Raw genomic sequence first — 20395 nt, 5'->3', positions numbered from 1 at the left:
CTAAGGCTCAAACCCCCTTGCTACCTTCTGGTCCTCCACTGACTTCCATGCAGCCAACACTGATAACCATCTGTCATGCTGAAACCTTCCCTTCCCTGGGCTGCTGCATCTCCACACCCTGTTTTCCACCTTCTGTTACTGAACTCAGGTGCGGCTGCTGGCTGCTCAAAAGCCAATACTCAAGAGAAGAGTGTTGGTTGGAAAAGGAAAGATGGTTTATTCAGGAGGCTGGCAACCTACAGAGAAGGCGGACTCATGACCCAGAACCAACTCTCAAGATTCTGCTTGGCCATGAAAGTTTTTAAAGGGAAAAAAGGGAAGCTAGTCTCACTTAATCATTTGGGGAGGGGGTCACTGTCTTCGTCATCTTTCACCGGGTGCAGACTTGCTGACTCCTTGTGATCTTTCTTTAGATGCTATCTTGTTCACACACTTGTCTCGCAGGATTACCGAAGGGGAAGCTGGGGAAAAGATCTAGTCATCCATTAATTACTTATTGTTCATTTCTACTTCTTTAATTTAAGAAAAGAATCTACATGTTAAGCCAGGCATTGTGTGATCAGGGACTTGCAAAAGCTATCCAATTAGTGAAGCATGGGGCACAAGCTACAGGGGTTAGGTTAACTATTGCCTAGTAATCTCACATCTGTAATTAAGTTTTTAAAGTTTGAGGGAAACAGAAATGGATAAAAAAAGGGCAAAAGAGCTGATTCCATTTCCTCTCTCACTTCTTCCTGGCTTTCTGATCCTCCCTCAGGCCCATTCTCTAAATTTGGTCCTCGGCCCTCTTCTCTTCTCAGTCTCTTTTCATTCCCTGGACCATGTCAACCATTCCCATGACTTCAGATACCATCTATATGCTGATAATTCCCTGAAATATATATCTTCATTCAGATATATTAATATGCCTGGAGCAGCACCTGTGATCAAACACATTAACATATTTATAGTGAAATATGGGATAAATGAAAACTATAACTACCCCCCCATGAATTCCAATCAGGTTTTACTGCCAAAATAACCAAGTTAGATATAGTGCCACTATGGAAAAAAGTTTTCATTTTCCAGAGACTTATGGACTTCAGAATTGCAGAGATTATGGACCTGTATGAAGAGGGGTGGCCTTTGTTAGTCCAGAGGGGGAAAAAGGATAACAAAAACTTCTCTGCATTTCCCTTTCCACAGAACAATGAGTATCCACAAGACTTGAGGTCTCTCCTGCTGAAATGAGAGTGACCAGAAACTTGTAAACAGTTTTTCTTGTTAAAAGTAATAATAAGATAATAAAGTCCTATCGTATCTGGCTTCTGACTACAATAATGGCATTATTAGATTCAAGTCCCTTACTCTACCTAGAATTTCTCACTTAGCTGAAATGCTTGGGGTTTCTGTAACACATAGTCTCTGTACTTCCTGAATATACACACAAACACTCCTGTGTATAGCTTTAATTCTTGGGCATTCAACTAGATACATAACAATTAACAAAGTAAACTATCCAGCTCTTTCAATGACAACTGTTTTCATACCCTAGCTTAACACTTCTCTGTGAGTTGGCTCTACAGCCTGATTAGTAACAGACCTAGAGAATGTTCAAGAGGCTAGGGGTGGGGGGACAGGGCAGCATGGAGAGGCTGGATAAAATGTTATTTTAGTATTTTCAGTGAGACAGAGAAAAAATTCATGCAAATATCTCTACTCCCACCCCACCCCCCTTTTTGTTTTATAAAGCCTTTCTTTGTCCAAATCTCAATTTTTGGATTAGACCCTTGTTGACTGTGTCTGCTTAAGTCCTAGATAAAGGCTTATTTGTTTGACCTGTCGTATCCGTAATTGGTCTAACTGCTCGTTTTGATTTTCCCATTGTGTAGACTGTGCTAGGAAGCTTGGCAGGAAGCACACTATAGAAATGTGGAACTGAACAGCTTAATGTGTGTAATTTGGGAAGTTCAGCAGATGCCAGAGCTTAGCAGGCTCCTGGCTTGTTCAAGGCTGTTCCTGTGGATTTTCATTCTTGTGGGCATCACGTTTCTTAAGTCTGAGGGTTTGGGTCCCACTCAAACTCAGTCCACATAGCCATCTCCCAGCTGTCCCACTTTTAAAAGCCAGGATGGTAGCTGACACTTGGAGGCTCTCCTGTCATCTCTTCCTAAGGAAGTGGAAGGGTAATGAGGTAATTGGGTTCCAGAGATGGTTCCAGTAAAGGCTGACATATAATGCTTTCTCTAGACATGAGCGTGGACTCCTAGTTGGTTTCTAGGAGATCTGAGGGGTTGCCCATGCAACATCCATCACTCCTACAGTGGATGACATGTTGAGCCACCCAGATCCCCCCTCCAAGACTGAAGCACTCATTTCCCCATCTCCTGGGAAGGTTGACAGCCGCAGTCATCAGCTGAGTCCCTCTCTGAGATTTTTCCTCAGCCGAAAAGAGCCGCCTTGCCCCAGGTAATGCTCCCTTCCCAGGGGCAGCCCACATCTAATGTCTGATTGATACAGGAGTAAAAAGACCTAGCTCTCTCACCTCCATTTGGGACAACTCTGAGCCAGCCCAGCACCAGAGCTCCCTGAAAGATCAGCTAAGGTTTTTACTGTGATTTCATTGCAGCTCAACTTCTCCCTTTGTCCACTCCTGCTTACTTCACTTCTTTCAGGTGTTGATGCTGAGAGTACTCCCCAATAAACTTCCTACATGCAGGGCCAGGGAAACCCTACCTGTAACACCCCCTTTGTCCTGGCTGGTAGCACTGTGTTTTGGGGTCCATACTTCTTCATGTGAAGATTCAGGAGTAAACCTTAATTAGTCTAAACTAGTCAAGGTGGTTCCATTGACTTAGCCAGTGATTGGCTTAGGAAGGGTCATGTGACTCCATCCCAGCAAATGTGTTGTAAAGGGGAATCTCATAGGAAAATTTTCCTGAATCATAAAAAGAGACAAGGGGAAGAAGAGACACTTTTCTATCTGAATGAGATGCTTGTAGAAAGGAACAGAGCTGGGAAGAAGGTAGAGCCAAGAGAACAGCAGAGAAATCAAACTGAAGCAGAAGCCACCCTGCTTATGATCTTTTTGTCATCTGCGATAAATCCCCTTTGACATCACACTAGGGATTTGTCACACAAGGACTTGATGATGGAGTTGGCTCTACAATCTGTGAGTTTTGTTCCGGTTCCAACTGCCCATTCCATTTTCCCACCTTTTGGGGGCCTCTGCTTTTCGAAATGTTTGTTTGTCAGGATTCTTTCTCTTGGAAGTTTCTTGATGACCCAAACTCTCTTTTTTCTGACTTCTGATGATCATTAATTTGACTTTTGTTGATCAATTAAACTCTGTTTCCTTCTTCTATGGCATTATGGGCATGGAGTTTATAGAGTTAATGTTATGCAATAATGTGCATGTGCAGCTGGGGGTGGAGGGAGGGTGACTTCTAAAGGAGGCTGATTCTAGAAAACCACGTTCTGGGATGGCTTTAGATGAGAAAAGAAGGAAATGGTGACGGAAAGCTTTTCAAATTGTAGAGGAATAAGCGCTTGAACCTAATGTTTGGCCCAGAATAGGGTATTCATTTTTAGAAAAGTGCATCCTCTCTGTAGTTTATTTTGACAAGTCAGTTCATAGCTTCCCCAGAGTTTGGTGCTGGAGAAATTGCCCAGCACAGTAGTGGGACTGATGGTGGGGAGCCCTCTTCTTTCTCCCACTTGCCTATACTCCCCTCTGCCTAAACACTGCTGCTGCCCTTTTTGTTTTGTTTTGCTAGTTGAGGTCTAATTTATAACCAATAAAATTCACAAATGCAAAGTGTTCAGTGTGATGAGTTTTGACAGTGGTATGCTCCCATGAAATCATCATTCCAGTCAACAGATGGAACATTTCTCTCATCTCAGAAAGTTCCTTCAAGCCTCTTTCCAGTTAATTCTCTCCTCATCTCCAAGGCAACTAGTGTTCTGATTTCTACCACCATAGATTAGTTTTCATGTCTTCTTGAACGTCATATATATTCTTTGGTGTATGAATTCTTTCATTCAACATGAAAGATGTGGTTTTGAGATTCACCCACATTGTTACATGTAGCCTGCTTCCCTTTTAAGACTATCCATGGGGTCCATTGCTCTCAGATTTCTCTGTCATGTTTAAGGAGGAGGCCCTGCCCCTCCTGGTGGTGGTTTTACTGTGAGACAATTTGCCACATGAGCTTCATAAGTCACTGATTCCTAAAGACAAATCAGGTGGCTCCTTTCAGGGACAGCAAATTGATCTCTCCATTCTACATGGTGATAATGATTGATGATGTCTGAACTTTTTGGAGTGAAGACAGACAGTAATTTCTCCTATGGGCTCCCAGGACAAAGATTGATAATCCCCAGGATTCTATGCCAAGATACTACCTGAACTTCGTCCTGGTGAGGACTTGGTCTCACTGCCAAGGCCAAGGGAGAAACAAACAGTTATTAAGTACAAAGTGTCTGCAGGCACTTGGTCATAAGTGACTTAATTTCCCTTCCTGGAAACGCTTTGAGAGAGGTGTTACTATACCCATGAGGACACACAGGGCTTGATCTGAAAGTAGGATTTGAACCTGGGTTTGTTGGCTTCCATACCATGATTTTTTACCAGCAGCAGCCCAAACTTAAGCTCCTATGTCCATTTAAGGTGGCACATGCATATCTCCAGGTGACAGGTACACCCATGACTGAATTGCTGCAGGGCTGGAGAGGACTCAGGGCTAGATGTATTTCCTTTCTCAATAACTCCCACTAGAGTTGGCAGGTGAGTTTTCATTTTCAGAAATGTTCTCTGTTCTTCTTAGCCAGGCAACTTTGACTTTTGGTAAAGGCCAGCAGATCTTTGTTATGACCCTTGGAAATCACTGTTGTGTAACAGTTGTGTTTACAACTGAGAGAGTTTCCAGACCCGGGGAAGCTTTACAAAGGATGATGCCAGCAAAGAGGCATTAAGTTCTCTAATAGGCTTATGCCCTGATAATCGTATTAATGGCACTGTCTCATGCTTGATGCTGCAATTATGGGCCTCTCCTCTTGAATGTAATTTTGGAGTTTGATAATAATTGAGAATATGATTTTGCATTTCTCTTTAACAAGAGTTCCATTCCCTAAACAACATGATGCCCTTAATAGAGATGACTCTTTGTGCCCCTTCAAATTGCTGACCTTATACATCACCACAATGGCATGAACAAGCTAGACTTTACTCACCTGGGAATTCTGAGTTTTTCCTGCATCAGGACTCTGTGGGCTATGGAACAAATCCCCTGGGAATCATGACATTGGTTTCTAGCATCTGCATCTGATAATGAGGTTTTATGTTTTTCTGCTGTTGCAAAGTCAAAGTAACCTTGGGAGAAAGGGTCTGCTTTAGGAGTCAGGTGATTTTTAACATGTGACTTAATTGTCAACATTTAAGATATTATCTCTAGTTTCAGGTGTTTGGCCTCCAGAAAACTACTTTTGGGGCCTTCTTTTTCTCAGTTGTAAGTTCCAAGGGATTTGGACTAGAATTCTAAGAATTTCACCCTTTCCATCAGAAATTAATATTTTAGCTATTGACAGAAGGTGGCTATTGTTTTCATGGCCCCAACTGGAACTGATTAACAGACTAGCCAATCACTGCTATCCTTTTGAAGAAACCTTCGTCCACAGCATATATAAGATTTGGGGATTTTTGCTTCTGATGCTACCCATGTGCACTTGGCTCTGTGGCATGCTGGGATCTTTTCCAGGCCTGTGGTAAAGGGAGGAGGGAGGTCCAGGGCAGAGGCACCAACCAGGCCATGGGGGCTAGCCACTGAGGAGGAAGGCCCTCATTCTGAACAGTGTCCAGAGGGCTGCAGGAGTTGGCTTCAATATAACAAAGGAGGTGGAAGCCAGCTCTGGCATTGCAGGTCTTGGGCTCTCGGGGGGCAGCTCTGTGGGGCCTGTATCTGAATGGCAGGTTGCTGGGTGCTTCTGGACAATGAGGCAAAGGCAGTAAAAAGCAAAAGAGGCAGGTGTGGGAACTGGCTCAGGGCTTTTGTTCTATGGACATGCAGGTGCCCTAGGCTGACCAGGTGCCATGAGGCAGATGGCAGAAGGAGGGGCATCCAGGACTCCTTGCTCAAAAGCCCACAGTCTGGCTGGGCAAAAATACCAGGTGTGTGCTGGCACCGAACAGGGCACAGGAAACTTGCTGAAGATCAACCTCTGTTTCACCAGGAAATGGGTGGTGACAGGAGAGACCCAAACATGAAAGGCCAGGGCAAAGCACATAGGATCCATTTGTGTAGCCCAGGCTGCCCAACCAGCTAGGTGGAGCACAGGTCTGTGACTGAGAGGGGAGCAAGGCTATAGGAGTGATAACAGAAGCAGGGAAACCAAGACAAAACGCTTGACCTGGAAACTTTTCGTAGACCCATGTCAGACTGACATCTTTGCAGCCACAAAGGAATGGGCATATTTGCAAATATTCTCCTCAGGATAAGTGATCAGTCTGGGCCCCTTCCACCCCACCTTCTCCAGGAAGCCTCCCAGCCTTTTCCAACTCTGGCTAATTGTTCCCTTGTCTGAGCTCAGAGCTCTTATTGTCTGCACCTTACAATTTAGCACTTAATCAGACACAGCTGTGCATTCCTCTCTAATTGTTTTGTGTGTGTTTGTCCTCTCTCCGGGGCAAGATTACAGCTTCCTCTGGAGCAGGGACTCACAATCTTTTGGGAAGGGCTCCTGGGAGAGATGTGGGTGTATATGAGGGGCTTCTGAACAAGGTAAATCACTCACATTCCTACAGTGCTTTGCAGATTAGAAAGTGTTTTTACTTAAGTTATCTCCTCTATTCCTTACAATTGCCCAGAGAGGGGTGTGTATTTTAGCGTCCTCATTTTACAGACAATGAAGCCGAGACAGAAGGGGTCAACAACCCACCTGAGGAAGACAGAAGGTATGTAGCAGAGGTGAGACAAGCCTGAGATTCCTGATTGACTGCCAATCAGCCAGTGCCCCATAGGGGTTCATTTGGTGGACAAAAAAGCCCCTGGTGGAAAAGAGGGAGAGGAGGAAGGGAGGCCTCCACATGCCTTTCTCCCTGATGGGAATCTTGGGGAGGAGAAGTTAGTCAGGGGGATGTGGCCCTGGCTTGCAGAGCTCCTGGGTCAGGCTTCATAGAGACAACTGGGGCAAAACCGACTGGGCCACTTGTTTCTGCTTTCAGTGTCATTCCCTCAAGCATCGTCTATCCTGCCATCAGCCCACAGTGCCCGCCCCTTCCTGGGAGTTCCTATCTTCTGAACTCCTGGTCACTCCCTCTTCCTCACTCTCTTAAGACTTTAGCTCCTGGCGCCGTGGCCTTCACACCATGACCCTGACCCCAATTCTTGCCCACATGCTCCTGGATGGCTTCACTAACCACACAGATGACCCACCCAGTACCCTGCCTCTCAGTCTCTTGACCTTATATTCTCCAGTGACTTTCTCCTCTACTCTCCCCCATCACAACCTGGCTTTGTCATTGTCCTAAATTTCTCCACCTCCTGAACCACAAACTTAAGCATCCAAAATCTCTGACTCAACCCCCTCTCCTTCCAGCATGACTGAGCTTTGACCCCTTTGACCCTTCCAGCCCACCAACTTCTGTCCTTTCTCTCTGATCATGCATCATGTCAACCCCACTTTTGCCGAGGTTCTCAATTCCTTGGCAAAAGGAATTTGCTCCTCTGCCCTAGCAATTCCTTCATCTGAGCCTGCACCAGAGCAGAGACAGCTGAGCTCTGCTGGAGGAAATCACAGAGGAGGACCAAAGGGCACCTTACAAGTGCAAGCCACCAACCTTAGGAGGGTTGCCATGCTGCCTTGCCATCCTGCCGTACCTCTGGTCATCTCAACCTTCTCACCTTCTGCAATGACTGTGTCAAACGTTCTCCATTCTCTTCAAATCCCTCATCTCTCTTGCCCTACTCCCAGTCTCCTCCCCAGAGTAAGAGGAAGGCATCAGGTGGAGGGATTCAACATCCCATACCAAACCTGCCTGGTTCAGTTGACCTCCAACTGCGCCCTGGCTGTTATAATAGAGGAGGTGGCCTCCTGCATGAGGTCAGCCTTTCCACCCAGATTCTGGTTCCATCCTCTCCCATGGTCACAGGAACCACCTTTATTGTCCATTATCCTTCCCCTGCTGTACCTTTCTCTTCCTCTTCTCTATAAGGTCTTCCCCATCGGCATTTAAACACATTCAATTTATTCCACCCTAAAATTAATAAATATAAACTAAGATAAACCCACTGGTGACAAAACATTCTTTTCCAGCTATTTCTATCTCTGACCCTTCACAGTCAACCCTTTCAAGATTTGCCTGTAGTCAGTAACTTTCTCCGTTCTCCACTTCTCACGCACTTTTCAATCCACTCCAGTTTATCTTTCATCCCTTCACTCCACCCTTGGGTCTCTCAGCCATTTTGAGTGTTGCTGGCTACTGCCTCTTTACAACATATCCTTTCCCTGGCTCCATGACTCCACTTCCCAAACTCCTAGGTTTTGTTTTTTTCCTGCCTTTCTGGCTGCTCCTTCACCTCTGCCAGATAGTTTGCCTCTGGCCAGCCTTTAGATAAGGACTCATCAGGCTCAGTCCTAGGCCCTCTTCTGATAGAACTCTATACTCTCCTAGGACACCGTCTCACTCTCGGAACTTTATTGCTGCCTTTACACCAGCTACTTCATCCCCAGCGTCTCCACAGAGAACCAGACCCTACAGCCAAACATCTACTCAACATCTCCACTTGGACATCTTACAGGCACCTCAAACCCACCTTGACCAAATGTGAACCTTGGCAAGGTTTTCTCAATCCTCTTTCCCTGAGGGTCCCCCAACTCAGAAAACGGCACCACCATCCATCTGGTTGAAGAAGCAGAGACCTGGGACTTCTCCTTGATTCCTCCCTAGCCAAACAATCACCAGGTCTTGTTGGTGTCTACTTCTCTCCATTTGCTCAACTGCTTAGACAAACAGCCCTTTCCCTTATATTACAGCAGCAGCTTCCTAACTGTCCCTCCACCCACTCCTCCCCCTTCCCTATTCATTCTTCACATTGCAATCAGGGTGATCTTACTGAAAATGGTACAGTACACCCTGGATGATCTAGTCTCTGCCTACCTCTCCAACATCCTCCTCAACCACACCCCCCTTCATAGTGTGAACCTGCCAGGAACTCTTTTCCACTCACCTCTCCTCTTTGCCTGAGTAAATCCTGCTCACCCTTCAGAGCTCAATGTCACCTCCCCTTGGACTCCCCAGACAAATGGTCCCTCTACCTTGCACTCCCTTTGGCCAATATCACAACTGTAATTATACAATTGATAGTGCATTTAATTGCGAAGCTCCTTTCTCTCCAGCTAAACTGTGAGCTCCAAGAGGGAAGAGTGTGTCTGCTACACACTCTTCACCACTTCAGTGCCTAGCCCTGTGCCATGCACCTAGTAGGTGGTCAGCACATATTTGTTAAATAAATGAACAGTACATCTTTACCTACTCATGATGGACCAAGAGCAGAGACTGCAGCCAAATGTGCATTTAGCATGGAGTAATTTAGCGGAATAGTGGAATTCAGCATTGAGTAATTCCCCCAAAGACACAGTGTAACATTTACAGATACACTCCCAGCTGCATTAATTAATGGCACTATGAAGAGAATGCCCTTATTTTTTAATTTCAGGGCCTGGGCAGCTTTTGGCAGCTGCAGAGGATACAGCTTAATTTCCTTGTTGGTTGCCAGCTGACATTGTAGCAGTTCCTTTACTAAAACCCCTTGGCTGGCAGTCCCTGAAAGTATGTCTGTGGCTAGTGCGAGTGCATTTAAGGGAAGGCATATGTGTAGAAACAATATACTGATCTGATGGCAGAAAAAAATCTTCAGATGTCAGTCTTGTCCCCTCACAGCGTTTAAAGATCAGAAGAGCTGCCAGAGATATTTTTATTTAAACCAAGGAACACGGACTCAGGATTAATTATTTTGACACAGAATGAAAGACTCAGGCTTCATTTGTTTATTAATTTATACACTCTGAAGAGTTCTTAAAAGAATGTCTAATATCTTTATTTCTTTAAATCTGTTTCATTAGTTTTCTAAATTATGAGAGTTAATATAACTGGAAAAAAACCTCAAAGTCAATAAGGGTATAAAACTCATCTCCCCTCCTTCTGAAACCCCAATCCCACATCTGGGGTAATGGTGGTTAACAGCCTGTCTGTATCTTCCAGATGTTTTTCTATGAGTACACAAAAATCTGACTGTTTGGACTTTACATCCCAGTCTTAGGAGAATCATGTGATCAACATAAAAGCAAAAAGGACTGAAGGCTGCAAATCAAAACTTTCCTAGATCTGACTCAGAATTCGTTTCTAGAGGACCGCACCCACGTGGCTCAGTGCATCCAGCAGTGCATCCACCTGCTCTTCCTTTTCGCTCTGAGTTTGGATTAAGTGCCCATAGTTGAGTAGGCTGAGCTCAAAGGTGCCTGAAATGACTACTTTAGCAATTCCTTCTCTTTCAACTAATTCCGCCTCAGAAAGCCTTCTGAAAAATGCAAATAATTGAGGGTGTGGTGTTCTTAATTCCTTAGTCTGATTATCTAAAGGGGCTTGCTTTCTTCGTGTAGAGATAAATACCAAGAGACGGGGGAGCTTTCAAGTGCGCCTCTGGCCAGGCTTACCTCCTGGCGGAGCGCAAGGGAAACGAGCTGACTGCACTGCACTGGGCCTTTCAGGCCAGGGCAACCTCTCCATCCGGTCGTGCGAGGCTTACCTGGGGCCCTCAAAGCTGTGTCAACAGCAACTTGGACTCACCTAAGAATGCAGTGCTCTGGCGAGCCGGCTGGGGCGCTGGGATAGGAGGGTGCGTCGTGGTCCCCGGAATTCCCGCGGCTGGGTGTGGTTAGCGCCAAGCCCCCATCCTGCGGTGGGAATGTATGTCACAGTTCAGCCATTAAGGCTGCACCTAGGTATCCGCCCTGTCCCTTGGGCCGCGGCGCGGGTTCGAGGCCGAGCGTCTGGGCATCTTGCGTTTCTGGCTTCCCGAGACTCGCCTGGAACCTCGAGGAAACCCTCTACAGGACACCACAATGAGAACTAAAACCTCTCTCCCCATGTTCTGGGAGGCTTCATAAAACCGAAGATGGTGTGGCAGTGTCAAGTAGGTGTCATTTGGGCACCTAAGAGGTGGCGGCAGCTACTGGATGGGCAGAGAGCAATGGTCAAGTCCCATTTTGGCTCCGGTTCCCCCTAGCTACCCCCATCTTCCATGGTGAAACCCTGGGTTTTGCGGAGACACATCTTCCCAAGCACTTGGCGGCCGGGGTTCGGTCTAGGACCCGTCACAAACTGACTCCGGCCAGAAGACGCCACTGGAGTCCTCACCAGGCCATGTGCTTAGTTTCCCAACATCAGATGTACTGCAGGAGGGGCGACAAGAGGGATTAAGGTTAGACTGGAGTTGGAAAATAGTTCTTTTGAACTTCAAGCCGCCCTTTTCCCCCGACGGTCTAGTTCTCGGGGTTCCCTTCCCCCAGTTTAAGCCTTTGTTTTCCAGGTGAGGGCCCGGAGGGTCCCCGGATGCCAAGAGGAGCACCAGCCTGCGCCAGTCCCGCGCGTCCACCGCCCGACAAACTGGAGCTGTGCTTGCCCCGAACTTGGGGCGCGAGGCGGCGGGCCGGGCGGGGCGGTGACGTAAGGGGCGGTGCCGGGCCTGATTGGCCCGTGGGGCGGGGGCGGGCCCGGGCCCGGGCCGGGGAGCCCTGAGGCGGCGACGGCGGCGCCGGGAGCCGGAGCCGGGAGTGAGGCGCAGCGGCTGAGGCGGCAACAAGTGCCGGAGCTGAGCCGAGCCGGGGCCAAGCCGAGGCGGAGCCGTCCTGCCGCGGACACCACCCGGCCGCCCATCGCGGGCGCAACGCATGGAGCGAGAGAGGCGGCGGTCGCCGGGCTGAGCCGCGCGGAGCGGCCGGGACGTGGATGCAGCCGCGATCTCCCGCCCCCGCCCCGCTGAGCAGGAGCTGCTCCCGGACAAGGTAGGGCCGGGCGGGTGTGCACTCCCGCCGCCTCCCTCCTCCCCAGGCAGGCTCTGCGCCCTCTTAGCTCTCTGGTCCCCGGCTCCCCCTCCACTGGCCCATCCTCTTTCCCTCCACAGCCCCGTTCCTCGCCGGTTCCGGCTTCGTACTGGCGCCCCAGAGCAGGAAACAGTCTCTAGGTGGCTCTTGCGGCGTTTAGGCGTCCCGGTCCTCCCCCTCGGCCCCCCCGCCACCTTCCTTACCCTAGAGGAAGAGGATAACGCAACCCGCGGCAGCCTGTCTTTTGAGCTTCCTGCCCCACTCCACATTCCCCCCCGCCCCGGGACCCGGGAACTGGGAACATCTCCGCCTCCCCGCTGCACCCCAACTTCCGGGGGAGCGCGCGTCGGGGTGATGCAGGCGTTGGGAAGGGGCGTCTGAGGCCTGGCGTCCTCATCTGGGTTGCACAGACGTTTTGGGGAGGGGGCCCTGCTGGATTTCGCGTTACACCCCCGCACCCCACCCTCGCACTGCGCTGCCTGCCGTGCCGCATGGGGAGATCAGGTGTTCTGTGAGCTACAGGGCCGCCAGCAGTCGCTCCCCAGCCCCATCCGCCTGCCAATGCCACCTCAGGGTCCCTAAAGGCTGGTTTCTGTGAAACTTAGAAAGAACCTTTTGCTTTGACCTCTACAAAAATATTCCACACCGCCCGCGTTGAATGATTAACCCGGCTACTTGACCGAAACCTGGGGAGGGGGAAGGGTGGGTGCTGCGGGAGCGTGCCTAGCCGGCCTCTGCGAAACACCTGGAGTGGAGGGTGGAAGTGGGGGGCTGCTCGGGGCGGACTCCTCTAGGGCTGCGGGCGCGGGTCCTGACGGCTGCCCCGGGACGGCAGGCGGACCCTTCTGGAGGCAATAAAACTAAGTCACCTTAATTTCTAGGCCACAGTGCTTTCCACTCAGGGCTGGGGAGCCGCAGAACCTACTGGCTCCCCATCAAGTGGGGAGGAGCAGCCGAGATACTCCCCACAAGTGTCAGAGCGTGAAAGCTCATCTCTGAAAATAATATATACGTTTTAAACCTGGGTTGTTGAGGAGGCTCCCTCTCCTTCTTAAAACGTAGGGGTGGTATGTTTGTCTTTTCTCTCCTGCCCCCCATGGCCTCCTGAACTTCCCCAACTTCGTAGAACGGTAGTTTGGAACAATTATACCATATTCTCTTGCCGCTCCCCTGTTGGAGCCTTGCTGTAGATTTCAGATTGCAAAGCCAGTTGGTGAATATGGGCTTCTACTTGTTAAAACAGATCCTTCCAGTGTAATTTTGCTCCGGGGAGGTAATGGGTTGGTTAAAGAGGTGGCTGACAGGGCCAGGAATGGGACTAGGAAGGCGGGGACCCAGCCCAATCCTAGGGCTCTCAACCCAAGCCATTGCGTGGTCTCCCCCAGGTGTTATCTGACAGCTGCCCCAGAAGGAGGATAGGGCTGGGCGGTCCCTTCTTCCCACTGCCCTAGTTCCCTCTTCTGTTTCTTTATTTAAAATTTTTATTTATACTTTTGGCTGCGTTGGGTTTTTGTTGGGGTGCGCCGGCTTCACATTGAGGTGACTTCTTTCGGAGCACAAGCTCTAGGCTCGCAGGCTCAGTAGTTGTGGCACGTGCGCTCCGTAGCTGTGGCTTGCGGGCTCTAGAGCGCAGGCTCAGTAGTTGTGGCGCAGGGGCTTAGTTGCTCCGCGGCATGTGGGATCCTTCCGGACCAGGGTTCGAACCCAGGTTCCCCTCACTGGCAGGTGGATTCCCAACCACTGCGCCACCAGGGAAGTCCTTTCTGTTTCTTTTAAATAGAGGTTATTAAGACTGGTGGAATTTGGGAGAATGTTACAGAGTCCCTGTGCTCTTAAACCAGATTGGATTTTAAGACCAGGGAAGTTAGGGAGCCCTATACTTGAGTAAACCTTTTCCTACTGCCAAGCCTTTACAAATGTCTTTATCTTTAGATCTGCCATTAGGAAGTACTTTTTCAGTTTGGGATACTGCTTTTTCCCTTGGGAATCTTCCTGCAATAGGGGCTCACTGCTCTTCATTTAGTTTTTGTGCAGATGGCATGTGTATGATGCAGGCCTAATTCTCCGTAAGAGTTCTGAGTTCCCACCTTCACTGTTCACTGGTCTTGATTCCGCCACATACTGTTCCGTGACCTTGGACAAGTTGTTTATCATCCCTGCCTCATTTTCCATGTCTGGTTTTGGGATGGTAGTGTCTGGTCTACAGGATTGTTTTTGAGGACAAATAGGATAATGTTTGCCAAACTCCTAGCTGTGCATCATGGGGGGTGGGGTTTAAGAAGTGCTTAATAAGTGATGGTCATTGTGTAATCAATATAGAAGTTCCTCCAGGCACCAACTTCCCCTTACCAACAACAGTAACCATTTAGATTTGTTGGAGACTGAAATCAGCCAAATTTGGCAGATGGCAGATAGTTTTTAAAATCCAGGGAATGAGGTAATCTTTTGAGGAAAATAAACATAATATGCTTGTAAAAATTATGAATTGGTTTTTTTTCCTGGGTTTCCTGGATGGAGAGTTGAGTATATATAGGTGGCTTATAATTTTGAAAATTTCCTTGTTTTAAAAAAAACCCACAATTTAGATTTCTCTAATTCTAAGATACTAAAGGTTTGCTAAAAATAGGAAAGTGGAACTGATAATTCGTGGTGGATTTTTCACTGTACAGTTTGCCCATATGCATGGCTTAAAAAAAAAAAAAAAGAGTTACATTAGGAAATGAATGAGAACCCAAAAAAGTTAAAATCGTTTTGCTTTACCCAGTGCATTGTTGGTATAAAGCTAAGATGTTCTGGATACAAATGTGTGGGGCTTTTTCAGCTGATGCAGGGATAAGTGAATCCTTTGTTTCTCAAACTTTGAAACTGTAGGAGAGGAAAACTTTTCTCTTTTTCCCCTCCAAGTTCTTTGGCTGATCTAATAATTAAGTTGACATAAGACAGATTAATTGGAGAAAAACAAATTTCATATGTACAAGGATAAAAATATGTGACTCAAAGAAGTGACCAAAGCAGGCAGCTTTCGTACCTTTTAAAGAGACAAGGAAACAAATACATTTGTGAAGAATTGACAAAACAAAGGGGTTTGGGTTTAGGGTGACTGATGAGTGAAGAAGTAACAAGGTTTGTGCAGGCTTCTCAGCCCTGAATTCCCTATCTCTGGTGATAAGAATGCCTTCTACCCTCCTGGTGCAGGGGAGGGTACCTTCCTACGGAAGATTTATCTCCTGTTTTCAGGGGGACAAAGGGGAATTAGAATGTCCTTACACTGGCTGTTTTCTCAAGTAACTTTAATTCAAAATAATCATTGTGTCAAAGTGACATATCTTGGGGTGGCATATTCTGCTCCCCTTTTAATGTTTTCTGACAATACTTTTGTTTTTTTAATCTTTTGTTTTTGTTTTGTTTTGTTTTCCCCTCCAACCATAATTTAGGAATGCTGAACCAGGACTGTGAATGTACTTAAAACACACTCTGTTCTTAACATACCGGGTCAGTGCTTTTCATTCATTCTAGCTTGCTTAATAGCTACAATATTTGACTCAGGTTTTTTTTTTTTTTTTGACAGTTTTATTGAGCAGTTTGTTAAGGACTTTAAAAATTAATAAATATAAATGGTTACTTTTATAAACATTGAAATTCTTGCATCTGGGATAATATTTGGTTATGTAATCTTGCGCATGCCCCATAGTGGTGCATAAGTTATCGATACTGAAAAATTCTCATAAAGGCCTTTTGGTCTTATATGCAAATGCTCAGGAGAAACTAAAATCATTTCGGTCAACTGCCTGGCACTTTTTTGTTGTTGTTGTTGGGAGTAGGAGTTTATTAATTAATTAATTTATTTTTGCTGTGTTGGGTGTTCGTTTCTGTGCGAGGGCTATCTCCAGTTGTGGCAAGCGGGGGCCACTCTTCATCGCGGTGTGCGGGCCTTTCACTATCGCCTCTCGTTGCGGAGCACAGGCTCCAGACGCGCAGGCTCAGTAGTTGTGGCTCACGGGCCTAGTTGCTCCGCGGCATGTGGGATCCTCCCAGACCAGGGCTCGAACCCGTGTCCCCTGCATTAGCAGGCAGACTCTCAACCACTGCGCCACCAGGGAAGCCCTGCCTGGCACTTTTGGTGTGTACAGAATGTTAAAACATGAATTAAACTGGGCTCTGAGTTTGAAGGTTGGATTTCTTGGCTTGCATACTCAAAAGCACCCAGTAAAGACCATACACCCAACAGGTGTGGATCCAGCTGTCCCTCCCCACTTCTCCAAAGGTGGTAAAACTGTAACTAGGTGCTTGCCAAATATGTCTCCAAATTGTGGATGAATAAATTCCTCTCTCAGGAGAGGCAATTACCGCTTGACTAAGAGGTATATGTATGTGTGGGGTGAGGCTTTGAGCGAATTGATGTAATGATTTCATCATCACCAGCTGATGATGAGGCTTTGCTAGTCTGAACAAAGCTTTGATGGGAAGAACTTTCTACTCGATGGAGAATTTGTTATTAGGGCATATGTGGCACAATCACCTTACTGCTGGGAAAAGTTATTTGAGTTTTCGGTTTGTTATAACTCTGCTTTGAGATTTTTACACTCACTGTGTTGCCTCTACTGTGAGATTTATGCACTTTGCCCACCAGTTTTGTCTTGCCTTTTCTTAGTTTTTGTAACAAAATTCAAACTTCCTTTGAGGGTCAACATTGTTGATAAAATTATAATGTATGTCTTGAAATATTTTGTGTAGTTTTATTTAGGTACTTCCATAGATAACTCTTAAGAATTTTTTTTTTTTTTTCCCGGTACGCGGGCCTCTCACTGTTGTGGTCTCTCCCGTTGTGGAGCACAGGCTCTGGACATGCAGGCTCAGCGGCCATGGCTCACGGGCCCAGCCGCTCCGCGGCATGTGGGATCTTCCCGGACCAGGGCACGAACCCGTGTCCCCTGCATCGGCAGGCGGACTCTCAACCACTGCGCCACCAGGGAAGCCCATTAAGAATTTTGTTACAAATTATTTTCTGTACATCTATGAACATTCCTTTAGAGCAAGGTTTAAAATTATTTTTATTCTGATGTGGCTACAGACAGGAAATTCCCAGTAGCAAGGAAATTGATACTTTCTACTTTTCATTCTGTGGCATTTAAAAATAAGCTTATTGTTCAGATGCCTTCACTCTGATGTGATTAGGGTGTACTTCACTTAATCAGAATGTTTTAAAAAAACTGATTATCTAAGAGAATCAATTCTAGAGTGTGGTCAGGTTCTGTCAAATAGTGGTATGATGGTTTAGTGGTTAAAGAACATGAACTTGGAGTCAATCAAATGAGGATTTTTTTTTAAAACTTGAGGCATAGCATACAGTAAAGTGTGTAAAGTGCACTAATATTAAGCGTGCAGCTCATGAATATGTGTCCAGCACCAGATCAAGAAGAAAACGTTTTCAGTACCTCAGAAGGTCCCTGTGCCCCTTTCCAGTCAGTCTCCAGCCCCTGAAGGGAACCATTATTCTGACTTGGTATATCATCTTAGATGTGCTGCATATCATCATAGATTGGTTTTGCCTGTTCTTGAACTTCATGTAAGTGGCATTTCCAGAATCATAGAATGTGTAATCTTTTGTGAAACAGACCTGGATTTGAGTTCCATTTTGGCCACTTACTGTGTGACGGTGGCTACTGTGTGATAAATTACTCTAAGCCCGTTTCCTCATTAGTGAAATAGGGGAGATAATCTAGCTCAGATTTGCTAAGAAAATTAATTTGATCATGCACCTAAAATACCTAGCACTGTGCCTGACATACACACAGTGCCTTTGTCCCCCTTTTATTTCTTTAAAAAGATGGTAACTAAAGCAAATGTATCTTCTGTGTTTTAATATGCTATTTCACTATAAAAGTTGTGTAGGTCTTTTATTGAAAGTTAGAAGCCAAATCTTTGTTGAGTCAACGCTTTGTTGATGTAGCATCAGCTTAAATACGACATATTATTTGTTGATAGTTGATCCCCTGTTTTTGTTTTTTTTTTCGGTACACGGGCCTCTTACTGTTGTGGCCTCTTCCGTTGTGGAGCACAGGCTCCAGATGCGAAGGCTCAGCAGCCATGGCTCACGGGCTCAGCCGCTCCGCGGCATGTGGAATCTTCCCGGACCAGGGCACGAACCCGTGTCCCCTACATTGGCAGGCGGACTCTCAACCACTGTGCCACCAGGGAAGCCCGATCCCCTATTATTTTTAATTGACATTTCCTCTGTAAGTCATAAAATGACAGTCATTGAAATGTTCCATTTAGAGCTGATTGGTCACCTGTGTGATGTGAGCTAAGGTGCAGTGATGACAGCTAGTTTACACGTGTTTATGAAACCCATGGAAGAGTTTAATTTAGATAAGCGGCATCAGTAAGTGCCCAGGATGCCCAGAACAATGTTTTACTACTTTATGTTTTGTAAAATAATTATTTCAGAAGTGAAAACACAGGGTCAGTTGTTAATTGCATGCTTCATACAACCCATTTAAAATGTTTTCAGTTTTTACAGTCTTCCTCTGTAACTGGTATTGTATATTCAGTGGTCTCATGTCTCCAGTGTATGTGGTTTTTGTTTTCATTTTTTTTAATACTTTTTATTTTTGGAAGCATTTTTTTTTTTTTTTTTTTTTTAGCGGTATGCGGGCCTCTCACTGTTGTGGCCTCTCCCGTTGCGGAGCACAGGCTCCGGACGCGCAGGCTCAGCGGCCATGGCTCACAGGCCCAGCCGCTCCGCGGCATGTGGGGTCTTCCTGGACCGGGGCACGAACCCGTGTCCCCTGCATTGGCAGGAGGACTCTCAACCACTGCGCCACCAGGGAAGCCCTTTGGAACCATTTTTTAAATGTAACTTGATGTTACTATGGCATTCTTTCTAAGAGATTTTTTTCTTATGTTTATTTAGGGAAAAATCAAGATAAAGTAAAAGAAAATAAAGTTAATTCCATCTCTTAATACTGTAATTACTGTTAACTGGGTTGAGATCCTTCTAGGTGCTTTTGTGCACATCTGTATACTTCTAGAATGAGACTAGGAAAAACATGTTGCCAACGCTTTGGGCAAATGTAAAGCAAATTGTACGGGCCTTCCTAGAGATACCTGGCTGAGAGGACAGAAGACTTTGAAGGTCTGGGTTCAGATCCATCCCCACATCCCTACTTGTGACTGTACCATGGAGTCCCCAGGGGCTCCATCAGAGGGACCCCTGTCCTCCAGATTACAGTAGCCAAGCAGGAAAACCTGTCCTTGGACAACTCCGCCCACCCCTCCACCCCCCAAGACCTCAAAAAGATATGTAACAAAACGGCCAATTTGTTCATTTAGCCAGCATGCGTTGATTGAGCGCTTAGTGGAGGCCTTGCACTGTGCTTGGCCCCTTGTGTATTCCTAGATGAGTCAGGCACAGTTCTTGCTGTCAAGGAGTTAGCAATCTGGTGGGAACTCTAACCAGGAACTGATGAAACAGCGGTCTGGTAGAGGTCCAAGAAGAGTGCAGTGTTGGGGTCAGCTAGGAAAGGCTCCTGAGGAAGTTGTGTTTGGGCTTAGCCCTGATGGATGAATAAATAACTTAGGGGTAGAGAAAGGAGGGCAGAGGCAATTGCGGATTGCAGGCTTGTAGCAATGTGTCAGGGGAACAGCAGGTGATCCTGTGGGTTTGGAGGGCATGCTGCTTAGGGAGGGGTAATAGGGCACAGAGCAGCCTTGATGACCATGTGAAGAAGTGACACTTGATAGTTACGGAGGTGATGGGGAGCCATGGAAAGTTCTTGTGGAGAGGATGTGGTGACATATCATGGTCAGGCTTGTGTTGAGGAGGATGACTTGAGCCAGAGAGGTGGACGTGAGGTAGGTGTAATCATGGCTCCAGGTCATTTTACGGCCTGCTAACAGGGCTCTCTGCTTCCTATTTGCCCCACAGCAGTCTATTCTCAGAAGGAAGCTGGGGGGATATTTAAAAACTGAAATTGCTTTACATACTTTTCTACTTAGAATCCTCCACTGGCCCCTAGTCTCCCTCATGGTAAAGCCAAAGTTCTCTGTCACCTGTCAGGCCCTTGGCTCAGTTCACTGGCTCTCCTGCCTCGCCCCTAGCTCAAGTCTCTGCAGCCACATGGCCTTTGACCTTATCCAGCCTTTGGCCTTTACACTGGCTGTTCCCTCTTCCTGGAATTGTCTTGCCCATTTCCCTCCACCTTCCTTCTGAGAAGAGAGGCTTTCTCTGACTGTCCCCATCCTTATCCCCTGTACTGTGCTTTATATTTCGTCTAAGCCCTTATCAACCTTATGATAATTGACCATATAACTTCTT

General features: G+C 46.8%; 1 protein-coding gene across 1 annotated transcript in view; it reads left to right on the top strand.

Annotated features, from left to right (window-relative positions):
• The first annotated feature begins 11896 nt into the window (after window positions 1-11896).
• Window positions 11897-20395, top strand: part of B3GNT2 (UDP-GlcNAc:betaGal beta-1,3-N-acetylglucosaminyltransferase 2) — a 30792-nt gene continuing 22293 nt past the window's right edge. Inside the window, exon 1 of the mRNA XM_004280645.4 lies at window positions 11897-12039. The gene's annotated coding sequence lies outside the window, so the exon portion shown is untranslated. The remainder of the gene's footprint in view (window positions 12040-20395) is intronic.

Source organism: Orcinus orca, chromosome 13, assembly GCF_937001465.1.
Source record: "Orcinus orca chromosome 13, mOrcOrc1.1, whole genome shotgun sequence".
Taxonomy (NCBI): Eukaryota; Metazoa; Chordata; class Mammalia; order Artiodactyla; family Delphinidae; genus Orcinus; species Orcinus orca.
The sequence above is the reverse complement of the archived record's forward strand: the minus strand, read 5'-3'. Positions and strand labels throughout refer to the sequence as shown.